This window comes from Macaca nemestrina, chromosome 17 (genome assembly GCF_043159975.1).
Source record: "Macaca nemestrina isolate mMacNem1 chromosome 17, mMacNem.hap1, whole genome shotgun sequence".
In the NCBI taxonomy this organism is placed as follows: domain Eukaryota; kingdom Metazoa; phylum Chordata; class Mammalia; order Primates; family Cercopithecidae; genus Macaca; species Macaca nemestrina.
The window spans coordinates 87967771-87986558 of NC_092141.1; the positions used below are offsets into that span (position 1 = coordinate 87967771).

The following is an 18788-nucleotide window of genomic DNA, read 5'->3' on the forward strand; positions in this document are numbered from 1 at the left end:
GATGCCAGGGACTCAGACGCCTTTGCTTAAACAAGGGACTGACTGCTTCTAGTGACAAGAGAACTCTGTGTACCTTCCAGAAAATTCCTTTAACTTCAGCACCAGAACACCTTTCCTTGGGCTTCATCTCTCCTTTAGGACCCCAAGGAATTACTTTTATTTTGCACAAAAGTTTCAAATCAGATGCCTTTGCCACAGCCCATGCTGGTGTATGAGCTACCACTGACTGCCTGGGGTGCTGGGCTGCTGGCGCCTGCTGCAGGCAAGAGTTTGCATGTTCTTTAAAAAGTGGGGTTCTTTTTTGGGGGTGGGGGGTACGGGGGTTCTTTTGTTTGTTGCCAGCCAGAAACAACAGAAATGAACCAGACACAGGATGGGCAAAGTCCTTTCCAGAAAGGCCCATGTGAGGCTTCTCCCTACACCCCTCAAAGCTTTAAGCAGCTCAAATGCTGGCTTCATTGTGAAAAGTTTCCCATCCTCAGTGCCTGCAGAGTAATGGTTTTAGATAATCAGCAACAAGAGGACTCAGGAACTACAGCAAAGTCACAGGTTCGGTGGCCAGCCAGCCTCTCCTGTTCAGTGGGGCTGCAAGCAGTTATCTCCCAGGCTCAGGGGCCCACAACAGGACCCCTGCTGCTGCCTGCAGAGCACTCACAGGAGTGACAGCCCTCTGGAAGGCTCTCAAGGCACCATGGAGGCATCTGTCCATCCCACAGGACACTCCCAGAATTAGGCAGCGGGGAGTTAGGGAGAGGGGAGTTAGGCAGAGGGGAGTTAGGGAGAGGGGAGTTAGGCAGAGGGGAGTTAGGGAGAGGGGAGTTAGGGAGTGGAGAGTTAGGGAGAGGGGAGTTAGGGAGAGGGGAGTTAGGCAGAGGGGAGTTAGGGAGAGGGGAGTTAGGGAGTGGAGAGTTAGGGAGAGGGGAGTTAGGGAGAGGGCAATTAGGCACAGGGGAGTTAGAGAGTGGGGAGTTAGGGAGAGGGGAGTTAGGGAACAAGGAGTTAGGGGGCAGGGAGTTAGGGAGCGGGGAGTTACGAAGCAGGGAGTTAGGGAAACAGTGTGCTTTTCTCTGTGCACACCCAGGAGGCCTCTCCCTGCTGCTGCCCTTTCCCAGGAGAAGCCACAGGCTCCGGGGCCACCTACCTCCTGAGGCCATCCCCAGGCCTGCCGCTGCACTCTGCGCAAGGCTGTGATGAAGGGAGCAGCGGCTCCCTGGACAGCAGACAGCCAAGAGGGTCTGTTTCTCCAGCTTCCTGCAGGAGTGGAACAGGACAGGTGGCAGAACCAGCAGGTTTACTGAGGGCTGCCAGGCTCCTCCCTTTCAGGATCCAGGCAGGGCAGGAAGCCATAGCATTGTTAAGAGGCCACCACATCCTAGTCCCCACCTCCTCGGAAGGGACAGGTAGGCAGGTGGCAGGTGCGCCAACCCCCTATCTCTGGAGAAGAGCTACCTTCCTTTCCCTTCCCTCACCCAGAGAGCAGGCAGCAGGCCTCAGAGTGCCCACTGTGTTCACTGCCACAGTACAGGGCAAACCCTGCTGACCTACAGACTCTTCAGCACAGCCAAGGCAGGAGCCAAGGCCTTCAAACACTCGTGCTAACAGCATCTGAGAGAACACGGGTGGTGCATCTCAAAGAAACACTTATTAATGCCTGCTATGGGCCAGACTCCTTGAAAACGTTACCTGATCCCTGCTTCGGCACGTGTGAAGCTACTGTACCTGCAAATTCCACATCAAATCTGCTCGGGCGTGGGCAGCACAAGGAAACCAGGAAGGAAGGAGAAGGTCACAGGGAGTCTGCCCTTTAGGCCATCCCACCTCCACAGACAGCACCCTCCTTAAAGGTCAAGCTCAGGATCTGACTTCTGCACCGGTCCCTAGCCCCTAGTATCTGGCACACGGCAGGCAGCGGGCACCATCCTGTGGGACAGAAGCCTAACACGGGCCATGGGCTGGCTGTACTCCTTTCTCAGGCTCTCGGGGCAACCCATTCCCATGCCTCTTCCAGCTTCCGGAGGCACCCACATTCCTCGCCTGGTGGCCTCTCCTCCCTCTCCAAAGCCCGCCCACTGCACTTCCCTAAGCCTCTTGGCCATCATTTCCCTCTGGCTCTTCTGCTTCCCTCTTCTGTTCTTAAGGCCCCTGTGATTGCACTGGGCTCCTTGGGAAAATCCAGGATCACCTCACTATTTTAAGGTCAGCTGATTAGCAACCTTAGTTCCCCTTTGCCATGTAATGTGACATATTCACGGGCTCAGAAGGTAGGACATGGACATCTCGGGGGGCTGTTCCTCCACCAATCACAGGAGGAAGAGGGGGAATTGCCTCCAGGTTTTTCCAAGGGCCAGGACCAGTCACTGTCTATGGGGTGGGCGCACAGCTTCAGAATCCTCTCCGGTTTGCAATTACTGCATTGCAAAGAGGCTGCATCTGCTTAATTTGTATTATCGATGTTACACCCGGAGGAATTTTAGCCAAAAAGTGACCTTCTCAGCTGAAAGGCACACTCCAAACAGCACCACACATCTGGGAAGGTGTCCTTTTCCAGAGTGCATGAGAATAACTGGATGGGATCATTACCCCGTGGACCTGGATCAGGGCTGGACCTGGATCAGGGTTGGCTTTCACACCGTAGCAGCACCTGCGCGAGCCCACCTGCTTACTGCCACCCTCTTACCTCACGCCTTCCTCAGGGCCCGGCTCCTGGGACACAAAGGCTGTATAGCCAGGACTTTCATTCAACCCAGCAAGACCTAGAGAACCATTCTAGGGGGTCCCAGTCTCACCTCTGCCCCACCCCCACATGGTGGCATCACACACTCTTAAGCCTCATTTCAGTGCCTTCTTCACTTCCCATAGAACCATCCCAGAGGACGGGGGGAGCAGTGTTGCCTGGGAACTAGGTGCTCCACTTGACCACTGCACGCATGACAGAGATGAGGAGGGTCCAAAAGTAAAAACAGAACGTCTGCCCAGACTTCTCTATCGCCAGGATGATTTTCTCCTAATTAACCATCTTGATTAAAGTAAAAGGAAAATCAATATGAACATTCTTAAAAATTAATATAAAAGTTTTTAATTCCCTTGATATTGGCATTTCATAAGAGCTTTCCAGAAAATCTCGACAGTTCAGAATGCACTGAGTGAAAAGAATCAACGCTGTGTCTTCTCAGCATCCCTGGTACCATTCAACAAACAACAGAAAAATGACCTCCTTGTGATAGTACTGACCCATTTCATGACCTGGACAATAGTTCCAACTCTCAGATCTTCTGTTTTTGAAAGAGAAAACACTACAGCATTTATACATCTACCTATCTACCTATATGTTTGCCAGAAAGTACCAAAACTCTGATGACGGGCTATATGTACTTGTGGGAGCCTGCACAGGCACACAGGCACACACACACACACACACACACACACACACACCTCGAAAGTCACATCCAGGTGGCAGGGTGATAACACCCACAGGGCAAGGAGAACTGCTCCTACCACACCCTGGGTCTCCTCACACACTCTGCAGCTCAGGGAGGCCCTGCAGACCAGGTGCACAGTGAGAGGCGAGTGAAAACGTTCTGGAGTACCAAGAGCTTTTACACCAACACATTGACTAAGCAGCCACGGGCTAGGAAAATATGGTTATAGCCTAAGGTGAAGAAAGGAGACCTCTGGCGAACAGAAGCGTCAAACCTCAGACTCCCTCCAGTGAGGCATCCCGGGGTCCAGGGGTCCTATCCCGCTGCGAGTGGATGCTTTCCTCTACCACCTTGTGACGTGTCATTCTCTTTTGTGATCAGGTTAATTTGGACATGAAAAAGTGACACTAGAATTTGGTCCCCACACTGCTGCGGTGGCCTCATGACAGTGCCTGGACAAATCCATGCTTCACCTGAGTCCTGGCCGTGAAGATGCTTGGGGCTGCCCCAACAGGAAACCCTTGCCACGTCCAGAGGGGAGAGGGTTGGCTCCTTCAATGTGCCTTTCAGCAGGGGCCTGTGCTCGGATAGAGGGCTCATTGAGGCCGGCAGGGAGGAGCACCTGGGAGGAGCCCCACTGCTGTTCCACAGGCTCCAGCCAGACGGTCCTGCTGAGAGGCCTGGGGTGGGGCTGGAGGGAGGGTCTGCGGCCCAGGCCTGGAGGGACCTTTCTCAGCAAAGCTCCTCAGAGGGAGAGGGAGGAGGAGCTGGGAGACAGCGGATCCTGAAGGGCTGCCACACCCGCTTCCTTCTAGGAGCCTTCTATGACCGGACACTTGTTTCCAGTCTGGGCCCTTACACTGGAGAGCTAGCCAGATTCACTTGACACCAAGAGATTCACATTCCCAAACCCCCGCTTTGTTGGAAATGTGGTAGGAGAGGCCGTAGGGCATACAACCCCAAGAAAAAAATGAGAAACGGAGCTGGGGCACTAAGAGACTGCTTTTCCAGGGGTCACTAAGGAGGAAAGGTGCCTGGCAGAGGGCTGTGTCTGCTGGAGGCAGATGGAAGAGTGGGCACAGGTGCTCTGTGCCAAACCTAGGGACACAGAGGGCAACAGAAAGACCATTCGGAGGGAGAAGCAAAGGCACCAGGCAACATGGTCTGGCAAGGAGGTGCCATCCTCGAGGATGAGAGAATCCAGACCGGATGGCAGTAGGGGTGTGAGACAGGTGTGGTGGGGAGAGCGAATCATTTGCATGCAGAAAGATGAGAGTGAGTTGTGCTGCCTGGAGGAGGACTCCAAATTGGATGAGGGCAGGGAGAGCAAGGACTGGGATGGGGTGGGGAAGGTGAGCCTGCCACAGGTGTGACAAAGTGCCGGTCAAAGGGAGAAAATTCCCTTATCAGTCCAGAGAGACCCTGCATAGACCAGAGGAGGGGTAACTGAAGTCAGAGGGCGGTGAGGGGGGTCATTCCCAGGAGGGGTGCCCCAAACGAGCCAGAGCGGGGAGGCGTCCCACATGAATCAGAGGGGGATAGTCCCCACACTAATCAGAGCGGGGAGGAGCCCCACACTAAGCAGAGGGGCAAGGTGCCCCCACAGTAGTCAGAGCGGGATGGTCCCCAAAGTTATCGGGGGGGGGGCGTCCCACACTAATCTGAGCGGGGATGGGCCACACTAATCAGAGGGGAATGGTCCCCACGCTAGTCCCAGGGAAGAGGTGTCCCAAAAGTCAGAGGGGGTGGTCTCCACCGCCTGTCGGAAGAAGGGGACTTTCCCACAGGTCAGAGAGCAGAGTCCCAGTCCAGTCTGCGAGTCAGGGGACAGAGCTCCCGCACGGGTGGGACGGGAGGGGGGCCTGAGGGGTCACGGGGCGGGACGCGGCGGGAGGCTCCGGGACGGGGACCCAGGCCCGTGACGGGGGCAGGGCGCCGGCGGCCGCGGGCGCAGAGTCACTCACCCGCTGCGGGGCTGGCTCCAGTGCCCGCGGGCGGCGGGGCTCGGCTGCACTAACAGCAGGGACAGAAGACGGCTACCGACTTCCGCCCCGCGCGCGCTCGCCCCGCCTCTGGGCCCACGTTCCCGGCAGCCTCTGCTCTGCGGCTGCGCAGGGACGGCGCGGGGGTTGCTGGGAGCTGTGGTTTTTGTTTCCCGCGCCTGCGCGCTGGAGGAGCGGCTGTCTGGTTGCAGGCTGGAGGGGCGCGAGAGTCCGCGCTGGCACACGAGGGCCCTGTTTCACCGCGTTGCGCTGGAATGTGGGCCAAGCAGATATTTTGTGGTGGGAGGCATGGGGCGGGGGTGAAGGCTACTGGGGAGGGAAGGTCTCATTCCCCGAGCGAGACGGTAGGGCCCCCTTACATGGGCCTCCCGACCCTCGTAGTTTTGGGAGGTTGAAAAGCGTGTGCCCTTTCTGCCATCCTCATTCTCAGACAGACAGCCCCTCTCCTTGGCCCTTCAGAACAGCCTCCTCCAGAGTGCTGCTGACCAGTTTGCAAAGCCCGAATCGGGGAGGTCTGAGGATGTAGTGTCCTGGGGTGGGGACGGTGGGTGTTTCCCTGAAACTAATCTGCAATTGTCAAACCTGCCAAACAAGGGTCTTTGATTTCTCTTTTCCCCTCTCTAGCCTCAGCCCCCGAGATCTTTTAGGGCGCTCTGTTAAAAGGCTTCCCGGGCCCCGCTCTCCTCCATCCCAAAGTTCTGAGAAAGGCCTGGTGGCCGTGGAGCCTCTGGCAGTAGAACTTGGCAGGAGGGTGCACCAGCCCCCCGCCCATCTGCACCTTCAGCTTTCCTGCTCCACACCTGCTACTTCCCCCAGCTCTCTCAAAAGCCTTCTGTTCAGTAACAGGTACACAAGAGGAGGAATTCAAATTATATAAATGGTGCGCAGTGAAAAGCCTCCCATTGCCGTTCTGCATTCCCTGCCCAGAGGCGATCGCTATTTCTAGTTTCTTGTGATTCCTCTGAAGGATGTTATATGGTATTCAAACAAGTCATAAACACGAATCTTAAATTACTTTAAATAGAAATGTGCTGAACACACTGTTATGCACTTTTGGTTTTGGAGAGGAGGCAAACTTTTCTTGAATTCATTAATGTTTCTTGTCATGCTAAACTGAGTCCCAACCATGTCTCACATAATACTCCTAATTGTTAGGCCTCTGAGCCCAAGCTGAGCCATCATATCCCCTGTGACCTGCAGGTATACATCCAGATGGCCTGAAGCAACTGAAGAACCACAAAGGATGACATTCCACCATTGTGATCTGTTCCTGCCCCACCCTCACTGATCGATTGACCTTATGACAATACACCCTCCCCGCCCTTGTGATAATGTACTTTGGTATATTCCCCCTACCCAAGAAGATATTTTGTAATATTCTCCCCACTCTGGAGAATGTACATTGTGAGATCCACCCCCTGCCCACAAAAAATTGCTCCTAACTCTACCACCTATCCCAAACCTATAAGAATTAATGATAATCCCACTACCCTTTGCTGACTCCTTTTTCAGACTCAGTTGCCTGCACCCAGGTGAAATAAACAGCCTTGTTGCTCACATAAAGCCCGTTGGTGGACTCTCTTCACACAGACGCACGTGACAATTATATTCAAATCTTTTATTTTCTAAAAGATCTACATATGCCTTCCAGCTTAAGAAATAACACATTATTCCTGTATCTTTAAATTCTCCAGGTTCTTCTTCCTATTCTCAACAACCTACTACCCCGAAGAGGTGGTAGCCACAATCCTGAATGTTGTGTTAATCATTCTCTTGCTTTACTTTATAATTTTAGCACATAGGTATGTGTCCCTAAACAATATATTGTTTAACTCTGTCTATTTTAACCTTTATAAAATGAAATAAAACTGTATGCAATGGATGAGGGATCCAGTAGCTCTGTCAGAGGCCTTTGAACCAGAGCAACTCCATCTTGAATAAGGGCTGGGTAAATGAGGCTGAGACCTCCTGGGCTGCATTCCCAGGAGATTAGGCATTCTTAGTCACAGGATGAGATAGGAGGTTACAAGATATGGGTTATAAAGACCCTGCTGATGAAACAGGATGCAGTAAAGAAGCGGTCAAAACCCTCCAAATCCAAGATGGCAATGAAAGTGACCTCTGGCTGTCCTTGCTGCTATTTATACACTAATTATAATGTATTGGCATGCGAAAGACACTCTCACCAGCACCATGATGGTTTACAAATGCCATGTCAACATCAGGAAGTTACCTTAGATGGTCTAACAAGGGGAGGAGCCCTCAGTTTTAAGGAAATCTCCACCCCTTTCCCAGAAAATTCATGAATAATCTACCCCTTGTTTATCATATGAGCGAGAAATAACCATAAAAATAGCCAACCAGCAGCCCTTGTGGCTGCTGTGCCCATGGAGTAGCCATTCTTTTATTCCTTTACTTTCTTCATAAACTTGCTTTCCTTTACTCTGCAGCCTTGCCCCAGATTGTTTCTTGTGGAAAATCCAAGAACCCTCTCTTGGGGCCTGGATCAGAACCCCTTTCTGGTAACATCTTGCTGAGAAACCATGAAGGGACAATACTGGAGAGACCACTGACCCAAGAGAAATAGACTGCAGCACCAGTTGACCAACTTTGGGTAAGTGGTGGGGCATTTTATCCAGGATAATGGATGGAATTGGGTTAGAGGCCCAAATTAGGAGAGTTAGAGTCCCTCCTAAGACACAGGGAGTTGGAGGCCCCTCTTAGTAAAGAACAAGAACACTTGTTCAAACTTGGGTTCGAGGCCCAACTTAGGAAGGTTAGAGGCCACCCTCGGTAAGAGCCTTCTTGGTTAAAAATGGATTCGGCACTGCAGGATGTTAACCGCCGTTCTCTTTGGATTAATTTGCCATGTCCTCTTTGCTGATGGCTGTGGGTGACAGGATTAGGTATGTGTGGGATCATGGGACCTGGGGAGCTTTTTTTTTCCTCCCCCAAAGGGGGAAGCTTGGGAGCTGATGGGACTGCTGGAAAAGATCCCTTTTTGACAAGCAGCTGCCTGAACTTTTGATTCAGTGTCGCTCTGATGGATGAGTCTTTATCTGGCTTTCGTGAGGGCTTCACCTCTGCAATGCACCACAGGCAATGCTCTTCTCCCTTCCCTTTCCTCTCTCTCTTTCTCGCCTTTCCCTTGTCTATCTTCTCTGTCACTCTGGGTGACTTATCTACTCTTCCATCTTGCTGACAAAAGGGTAAGAATTTACCAGTCAGGCTTCTGGTCTCTCCCTCTCTATGCAAATCAGTTGAGTGAATGGTAAAAATCAGTGTCTCCTCTGCAAGGTTTTGATGAATGGGAAAAAGGATTTGTGAGGCTAGTCTTAGGCTGTGACGAATCTTGTGTACTTTGTGCTGTAAATTTGTCTTTCTGTGTCATTCTGTCATAAAACGGGTATCATAGGATGGAATGTGGCCCTAGGACCCCTGTAAGCCCACTATTCAACCTGGCCCAGCAAACTGATCAGTTGACAACTTTGCTGCAGGTCACTAAAACAAAAACTGGATGAGGATTCCCCCTCGTCTTATTTTATACCCTTGGGAGCTTGATCTTGTGACCATGTAGGGGTACTTTCTCTTGGTTTCCACCATCCCTGTGAGTAATGTTTTACAACCAAAATATATAAAAGAGCTCTATTTAATTGGCTTAAAGAAAAATAAGCACTTAAATAAAATATTTCACCAGAAAAATTAAAATGTTAATGCCTTTTTGTTCACATGACTTTAGTCATCTTTGGAAAAGCAAGGCAGTTTTAAAGATTATTGGTAAAATAAAAATGTCTTGGAAATTTAGACATTTGGTCTAAATTAGGTAAGTCAGATACTATGTTTACTAAACTACTTCTTTGACTTTTGGTAATTGTTCAATTTACTTTCTTTGGAGCCATTAGTGTCTACGTAAGGCCTGGGAACATATGGAGTTAGCCATGCCCCTAGCTATGCTGGAAGGAGTCAGACCTTATCTGCACTTTTTTCTGGTGCCCTAAGCTCTACACCTGGTAGACAAAATCACTTACCAGGTTCTTCACCAAAAATAAAAGTTGCTAGGAGTTAACATTACACCATATGTAACTGACATTACTGGAGAAACACTTTTACATGCACTGTGTGTAAGGAAAGTATAATGTGTATTTGGTAAAAGATTATAAGAAGGCATGGGAAAGCAGTCTGTTTTTTGCCTGGTTTGGAGGTTTAAAGAGTTGTTTTCAGGAGAAAACGGAAGGTCTAAGCAAGTTGTGGAAGGTTTGTGAAAGATTAATCTTGTAAAAGCCATTCTCTGTGTGAACATATTGGCTAAAGTTAAAGGAGTATTATTCAGTTTTTCCATAAATTGAACATTGGAATAAAAGCACAACAGGGTTCTCTTGGAGCATTGGTGTACTCTTTAACAAAAAAAAAAAATGTAAAGGGTTATAAAAGGTTTATGAAAACCTTAAATTATGGTCAAACTGATTGAAGTAAGAAAAATTTGTCTATAAAGTTTTACTAGGAATTGAATTTGACATCAATAGTACACTCACGAAAAGGTGAAATTTGGCTTTCTCTCTTGAACAAGATTTTCAAGTAATATTAAAAGATAATGGGCCGGGCGCGGTGGCTCAAGCCTGTAATCCCAGCACTTTGGGAGGCCGAGGCGGGCGGATCACAAGGTCAGGAGATCGAGACCACAGTGAAACCCCGTCTCTACTAAAAATACAAAAAATTAGCCGGGCGCGGTGGCGGGCTCCTGTAGTCCCAGCTACTCAGGAGGCTGAGGCAGGAGAATGGCGGGAACCCGGGAGGCGGAGCTTGCAGTGAGCCGAGATCGCGCCACTGCACTCCAGCCTGGGCAACAGCGTAAGACTCCGTCTCAAAAAAAAAAAAAAAAAAAAAAAAAAAAAAAAAAAAAAAAGATAATGAAAGATTTTTGTTTGCCTTTTAAATAAACTACAGGAAAAAGAAGGGAAAGGAAAGAGACAGATTGTTTGAAGAGCTAAATCTTCCCTCTATCACTGAGTAAAGCTTTTTGCCTTTTTAAAATTGTTGAGTTAACATTTTGGCTACATAAATGACTTATAGTGACCTGGAATTTTATTTTATGATATCAAGTGTTTTAAACCTTTGATATTTGACCAACTTTCCAAAATCAGATTCTAAATATGTCTTTTTCTGACCTGATTAATCCTTTGAGATGGTAAAAATGCTAAAGTCCAAAAAAGACTTATTCGGCTTATTTGGTATATTAAAATCATACAGGAAGCATTGTCAAGTATGAAATGGTGTTTGACTTTCTTTAGACAATATTTGTGTAAATATGTTATTGGTATGCATTCTAAAATTATGGGAAATTCCTATAATGACTTAGTGTATGTTATCGGTGACTTAGTGTATGTTATCAGTAATAATTATAATTGTTATGTAAAATTGTATGCTACAGAAGTAATGAAATTTCCTTGTCAATTGTGTCTTTGACTGTGGCTTTTCTAAGACATTTTTTGTCATTCAGAGACAATTATTGTCTTGTTTTAATCCTCTTCAAAAGAAGGTTTATAACCAGCTATAGGATGCTGACAATTACTCTTAAATGTGAGTGTCTGATAACTTTGGAAAGCATGCCATTAAAATAGAGAGGAAAAAAAAGCTTCCAAGACTCTTTTGGAAAACTAATGTGTTCTTAAATATTGAGCAAAACAGAAATTAATTGCACACACTAATGAAAGACCGAAATAATCTTTTTATGACTTTTGCATAAAATGTTGCTGATCCTTTCTGTTTTGTTTTCCAAGTCAAGCAAACTTTTCTTTTGAACTATTTATAACTTTTAACAGTTGAGTAAAATATACTCCTGTAAACAAAATTTGGAGCATATTTCTTTCTCTACCTGATTTCTCCAAAAATCAAAAACTATTTGTGAGTATTCTTAACTTATGGCTATATGTTAATAGTTATTTGCATAAGTGCAATAAAGATCTGTTTTCTTTTGTAACAGGACACAATTGGAGAAATTGGTTTTTACTAAGGCTTTGAATGGAATGGCTTGCTTTCAAATATAAAAAAAAACTGCCTTAAGGAATCAAAGTTGACTTATAGAGCTAATAAAAGGCTCTTGGAAAATCTGGCTTTATACCTTGTCTATGCAGTCCCTGTACAGGGTTCCTGCCATGTGGTAAGTAAAGAATCTCACTTTGTGACAGGTCCAGAAGCCCTAAGTTATATTGGGACCTTGAGAGGAGAGAAATTTACCCAACTCATACAGGTAATTGAAGACATAAACCCATGACTGGGCAAGGCTTTAAAAAGTCAAATATAAGATTCCTTATGGAACAAGATTCCATCAAAGCCAATTTTTTTTTTTGTAAAAAGAGCCTATATGGAGAATAATTATTCTTGCTGCACTTCATGCAAATGATCATGCCAAGTATAATAAGACTAAGGCTTATTTTTCAAACAAGTAAGTCCTACCATTATTTGTTTTTAATAAAAATGGGGACTGGAGAGAGAAAAATTATGTTTCAAAAACTATGGTACACTTGTTATTAGATTCTAGTCTCATTCATTATTTTTTTTTGTTTTTTTGTTTTTTTGTTTTTTTTTTCCTGCAATCTAGACTGACCCTGCTTATTTCAGTGATCCAACCAGTGATCTCTGGTCACAGCTCAGAACAAATAATAGAGATGGGTAACATAAGAAAAATCTGGATCAGGGCACATATTGGAATCTGTTAGCAACCCTGTATCAGCTTAGTTCCAATAGTTGCCCAGTTAATGGAATGCCTTATGTATTTGGGATAAAGTATTAGTCCATTCTCACACTGCTATAGAGAAATACCCAAGACTGGGTAATTTATAAAGCAACAAGGTTTCATGGCTCACAGTTCTGCAAGCTGTACAGGAAGCATGGCAGCATCTGCTTCTGAGGAGGCCTCGGGGAGTTTTTAGTCTTAGTCTAAGGTAAAGGGGGAAAGGCATCTTACATGACAGGAGCAGGAGAAAGAGAGAGAGGGAAGAGGTACCACACACTTTTAAACAACCAGATGTCACGAGAACTCACCCACTATCACAACCAAGGAGGATGATGCCAAACCATTCATGAGAAACTGCCCCCATGATCCAATCACCTCCCATCAGGCCCTACCTCCAACTTTGGGGATTACAACTGGACATGAGATTTGGTGGGGACACAGATGCAAACCATATCAGATAATTTTACTTATTTTGCTTTACTATTGTGGAATATATTCCTGTCGTACTCCTTGTGTAGGAATGCAGAATAAGCTTACTCACTGTTTTCTTAAATTGAACATTTGCCAGTCTTCCAGATACCACCTTTTGTTGGAACTCAGAGTTATGAATGGCCCTCACTATACTGATGCTTTCTGACTGAGTTCCTGTCTACCCTGAATACAAAAGAGCTTAATAGTTAGACGAGAATATCATTACCGCTATTTAGCCTGAAGAAGCTACAGAAGAGGAATCTTCCTATCTCTACAACCCTTAGGATTAAGGGTCCTCTGGTAAAAAGGAGTGGGGAAATACATCAGAGGCATTGGAAGCAGAGCAACGTTAACTTGAATAGGGGCTGGGTAAAATGAGGCTGAGACCTGCTGGGCTGCATTCCTGGGAGGTTAAGGTATTTTAAGCTCCTGGGATCTGAGATGAGATAGGAGGTCACAAGATACAGGCCACAATATCCCTGCTCATATAACAGGATGCAGTATAAAAGTCGGCCAAAACCTGCCAAAACCAAGATGGCGACAACAGTGACCTCTAGTTTTCCCAACTGCACATTATGTACTAATTATAATACATTAGCATGCTAAAAAACACTCCCACCAGCGCCATGGCAGTTTGCAAAGGCCATGGGAACGTCTGGAAGTTATCCTGTATGGTCTATGCCGGGGAGAAACCCTCAATTACAAGAAATTCTTGCCCCTTTCCCAGAAAGCTCATGAATAATCCACCCCTTGTTTAGCATATGATCAAGACATAACCATAAAAATAGCCAAGAAGCAGCCCTTGGGGTGCTCTGCCTATGGAGTAGCCATTTTTTTCTTTTTCTTTTTCTTTTCTTTTCTTTTCTTTTTCTTTTTTTTTTTTTTTTCAGAGTGTCACTCTATTGCCCAGGCTGGAGTGCAGTGACGCAATCTTGGCTCTCTGCAACCTCCACTTTCCAGGTTCAAGTGATTCTCATGCCACGGCCTCCTGAGTAGCTGGGATTACAGGCGTGCTACTTGAGTAGGGGCTGGGTAAAATAAGGCTGAGACCTGCTGGGCTGCATTCCCAAGAGGTTTGGCAGGAATAGGGGTAAATAGGGGTAATTATATTTTTAGTAGAGATGGGGGGTTCACCATGTTGGCCAGGGTGGTCTCGAACTCCTGATCTCAGGTGATCCGCCTGTCTCGACCTTCCAAAGTGTTGGCATTATGGGCGTGAGCCACTGCGTCCAGCCTCTTTACTCTTTTGATAAACTTGCTTTCATTTTACTCTGTGGACTCGTCCCAAATTTTCTTTTCTTTTCTTTTTTTTTTTTAAGACAACGTCTTGCTCTGCCACCCAGGCTGGAGTGCAATGGCATGATCTCGGCTCACTGCAACCTCTGCCTCCCGGATTCAAGCGATTCTCCCGCCTCAGCCTCCTGAGTAGCTGGGACTCCAGGCGCAGGCCACCGTGCCCAGCTAATTTTTAAAAATATTTTTAATAGAGACAGGGTTTCACCATGTTGGCCAGGATGGTCTCGATCTCTTGACCTTATGATCCACCCACCTCGGCCTCCCAAAGTGCTGGGATTACAGGCCTGAGTCACCGCGCCCAGCCTCATCCCAAATTCTTTCTTGCTCAAGATCTGAGAACCCTCTCTTGGGGTCTGGTTCGGGACCCTTTCCAGTAACAGCTCCACAGACATCATCAGATGGTTTAATTTTGCCAATCTGATGGTAATCAACGTCTTCTCCTTGCCTGATTACTGTGAGGTTGTTTATCTTTTCTTATACTTTTTGGCCATTTACATTTCTTTTTCTGTGGATTCCTCACCATCTTTGTGTATTTTTAGGAATTGATCCATCCCATCGCCATTGATATATGTGCAATGCCAATTTTGTCATACATCAAGTTTTCATACACACATAGATCTTTGTCGGGGGGGCCTTCTATCATGTTGAACTAATATACTTGATCACATCTGTTCCAATACCAGTATCTTCGTTATTATGTCTTTATAATAAGCCTTCCTATGATGTAGGACAAGTCCCCTCCTACCCTATCCACCTTCAACCTTCTAGGATTTTGAATGGAATTGCTTTGAATCTGTAGCTTCATTGGGCAAGAACTGAGGGGTTTTTTTTGTTTGTTTGTTTGTTTTAAAAATAATATTGAGTCTTCTATCTAAGACCATGTTTTGCTTTTCCATTTCTTTGGATTTTCTTTAATGCTTTTCACTAAGGGTTTGTAATTTTTCACTTCACAGTATAGCTTGGAGATTGTTCCAGATCACATATAGAGAGCTGTTTATTCTCTAAAGAGCTTCATGGTGTTTCCATGTGTGGAATTTATTTTACCAGGCCCCTAATGATATCCTTTGAGGATATCTATGATCTTTTTATACTACAACAATGCTTCAGAGGATATCCTTGAACTTAGTTATTTGAGCACCATTCTAAATTTATCTGTAGGAGAAACTCCTAGGAGAAAGATTACTGGGTCAAAGGGTATTTGCATACCGTGAGCGAACGCACCCTCCCTTCCAGAGAGGCTGTGCCATAAAATCACTCTCCTTAAGGTCAACAAATATAATCAGGCTTTCATTGGATTTCCATTCTCCTTGTCTTCTTTGCATCATCAGAGACTTCACCATAGCCTCCTTTTGGAAATTCTCTTTAGTTTCTGTGGCTCTGCATAAAGGACAAGACATTCTTTATTAAACCATTCATTCATGTGTTGGCTTATGCATTTACTCACTCATTTCATAGTTAAGTGCTTGGAACTGGGGAGTCCACCAGGGGGCCCTCCCATCTTATTTATCACGTAAAATATTGCCTAATCGTTCAGTATATGCCTGTCTCCATGTAACTGAAAGCATTCATTGCCAAAACAGGAGAGTAAATGTTCAGAGTTGGGGAAACTGAGGCATAGGGAAATTAACTGGCTTGATAGAGTGCAAGGCACACGTGTACATGGCCTCAGGGGAGACTTCTGTGGAAAGGCATGGCTTCCTGGGAGAGGGAACGCCCTTGCCCTCCTGGTTTTCTGCAGGTGTGAGGACCATAAAGAAACCTATTCACCTGGTCTGTCCTTGCAGCTGCCAGTCCTGATCTCCACCTGTCCCGAGCTGCTCAGAACGTGGGCAGCACCATCCAGGAGCCACGAGCATGGGCCAATGGCCAGGGAGGCTGGATCTGTCTGCCAAGTTTCCACTTTTCCATCTTCGCAGCTTCTTTGAAGCTCTGTGGAGACTCTTCCCCACTCCCACCCCTTGGCAGTGGGACGTCACCATCGGAGCCGGCTGGTCGCTACCCCTGGGAACAGAATTCAAAGTTTGCAATACCAATCTCTGCCCTTGTGGGATGACTGGGCAGCCCGACCCAAAATAGCTGGGAAAGGCGGGATGTTAGGGCCGCGGTGGGAAAAATCACAGTGCTGCTAATGACATGCTGTGCTTATCTGGAACTGAGTGTCTTGCAGACTTTAACCGAGGTCACAGTACTTTTTCCAGCAATAACTAAACAGACCCAGCGAGTGGTGGTGACAGGCCCAGGGAGAGAGAAAGAATTACCAAATTGGGGAGGGCACAGGACATGCTGCCTCCCCTGCCAGGCATTCCAGGAAATACTTCTTCCCGTTTTAGGACCTACCCGTGACTGAGAATATGGGAATTTGGGAATATTCAGGAAGCCTTTAGGGATTTTGATCCAGACACCCTTGTGTAGATGTGAGCTCCTAGGGAGTTTTAGGATGGGTTTGGGGGGCTAAGAGAGAGACCTTGGGGAGGGGACTCAGTCTTTCTGGAAGGTGGCTTTGACTTCTGACCCGCAATCTCAGGTCTGATGAAGTCCCCCAGGGCTGGTTTTTGTTTTTGAAATCTGTTATTGTTGCCCAACAGGGAAGGATTTTGCGAAAGAGAAAACACTCTGCCTCTTGTTGCTTGGGGGCGCCTAAGGCTGGGATGGAAGAAAATCAGCCACTCTACAAGGACATCTCTTGCTTGCCAAAGTTTCCATCTTTCCTACTCACAATTACAAAGCAGAGGTGAAGTTGATGACAAAGAGCATTAGGAACCTGGCATGCTCTCTATTTGGGATTTTTTTTTTTTTGGTCCATTTTATTGACGACTAGCTTGTATTCTCTGGGAGCTGGCCTTGTGAGTCTTTGTCCATCGCCTGCTGCCTTGAGTTGTGAGCCAAGATGGCGGCACCTAACATGTGCTCAGACCTCAACTCCTATTCTTTGGAATTTCCCAGGCCTCCGAGCCTTGGGTCTCACACAATATCTTGGGAAACCCCAGACTCTCTTTGTTACATTTGATACCACTCCTCCCTATCCCCAGTTTCTGCCTCAAGGAAAATGAGTAATCTCTTTTCTAATCTCCTCCTTCCCTCCTCTTCCCAAGAGGGAAGGAAGATTATACTTGTAATAATGGTAGTTGCAATAAACACTGTGTCTGCTCCACCAGCCTTTTTATTAATCATGTGAGAAACTATAGGTTCACAATCACTTCTCCCAAATCCCTGAAATGCAAAAGCTCTGAAAACTTAGTTTTCCTCTAAATTTGACACACACAAATTTGACAGAACAATGTGACTTGAACTGTCCTGAGACTGTGGATGGTTTGCCTTCATCCCACTGCAGAATATTCAAGTGTTTGATGAAGGGGTGCCGCCCAAAACCCACTGGGTAAGATGCTCTGTGGGATATTTGCACCTGACTCTGAACACATCTGACCTCCTTGGCTCCAGATAAGAGACCCTGGACCTATCTCTACTTTATAGATAAGGAAACTAAGGCCCGCTGAAGTTTGGTAGCATCCCCAGGCTGCCTCAAGGTAAGTCAGAGCCAGGACAAGGCCTCCTAGTAGGATGAGCCAGGTGCAGCTGAAAGAGAGGACCAGCCTTCTTTCTACAACTCAGCTGTCTTTGTACAACTTTGCACTATATTGGGCCTCTGAGTTCTGTCTTGGAATTATGTTAAAGATAACTGTTTTCCAGTTCTTCAACACCAAAACCATCTTGGATGGGGTAAAGAGAAAGAATAAATCTCCCATCATCCATAGCTTTTATTTTTTTTGAGATGGGGGTCTTGCTCTGTTGCCCAGGCTGGAGTGCAATGCCACCATCAGGGCTTACTGCAGCCTTGACTGCCTGGGCTCAAGGGATCCTCCTACCTCAGCCTCCTGAGTAGCTGGGACTGCAGGTGTGTGCTGCCAAGCCCAGCTAATTGTTTTATATTTTGTAGAGACAGGGTCTCACTATGTTACCCAGGCTGGTTTCAAACTCCTGGGCTCAAGTGATCCTCCCACCTCAGCCTCCCAAAGTGCTGGGATTACAGGTGTGAACCACCACACCCAGCCCATCATCCGCATCTCTTTCTCTTTTGAGTTGTGTGTCCAGCTCTGTGAATTCTGGTCTCTGTCCAGGACTTCCCTTAGTCTGAGGCTCCCAGGCAAGGCAATAAGGAGCCTTCTTTTTTTTATTTTTTATTTTTACTTTTTTTTTTTTTGGAGATGCAGTCTTGCTCTGTTGCCCAGGCTGGAGTGCAGTGGTGCGATCTCGGCTCACTTGCAACCTCCAACTCCTGGTTCGAGTGATTCTCCTGCCTCAGCCTCCCAAGTAGCTGGGATTACAGGTGCTCACCACCACATGCCCAGCTAATGTTTGTATTTTTAGTAGAGATGGGGTTTCACCATATTGGCCAGGATGGTCTCGATCTCCTGACCATGTGATCCGCCCACCTCAGCCTCCCAAAGTGCTGGAATTACAGGCATGAGCCACTGTGCCCGGCAACAAGGAGCCTTCTCATTGCATTGAGGGAGTCCTTAGCTCATAAGAGTTCTAGAAAGGCCCAGATTCTCTGAAATATGGACGAAGGTCTCATAAGGGCTGGAAAAAATACTGTTGTTTTCTCTGGTATCCCTGCACCAAGGGCTATTTGAGGACAGAGTAACTAAGGAAAGGTCAATCCATGTGCTAGGCCTTGCTCCTGGTGACTGGGAAACTTCCTCATGTCACTTACAGGAATGGAGACAAGCTTATCTCTGGCTTTTCCTGTATCAATAAGCAACCCGGGATGTAGGTTTTGCCAAGCCTCAGATACGTATGCCAAGAACACAAGCAACTCCTGATCTTCTAAGCCTAGCGGAGGCCGCATCTCTAGTTGGTTAAGTAGTG

General features: G+C 47.0%; 1 protein-coding gene and 1 long non-coding RNA gene across 5 annotated transcripts in view; one reads left to right on the forward strand and one right to left on the reverse strand.

Annotated features, from left to right (window-relative positions):
- Positions 1–5484, reverse strand: part of LOC105469252 (calcium activated nucleotidase 1) — an 18551-nt gene extending 13067 nt beyond the window's left edge. The window contains exons 1-2 of one of the 2 annotated variants that reach the window (XM_011720079.3): positions 5384–5475; positions 1142–1251 (exon numbers count right to left, since the gene is read on the reverse strand). The gene's annotated coding sequence lies outside the window, so the exon portion shown is untranslated. Of the gene's footprint in view, positions 1–1141; positions 1252–5383 lie in introns of both variants that reach the window. The other variant, XM_011720078.3, reaches the window with a different exon arrangement.
- LOC105469253 (uncharacterized) lies at positions 5484–17634 on the forward strand. 3 transcript variants are annotated; one of them, XR_011615218.1, is made up of 4 exons: positions 5484–5678; positions 7873–8036; positions 15707–16653; positions 17254–17634. It is a non-coding gene; the product is annotated as an uncharacterized lncRNA (long non-coding RNA). The 3 variants fall into 3 exon arrangements; XR_979878.2 differs by lacking the exon at positions 17254–17634 and adding an exon at positions 11608–11669 and having other exon boundaries at positions 15707–17062; XR_979879.2 differs by lacking the exon at positions 17254–17634 and having other exon boundaries at positions 5496–5678; positions 15707–17062.
- The last annotated feature ends 1154 nt before the right edge of the window (positions 17635–18788 follow it).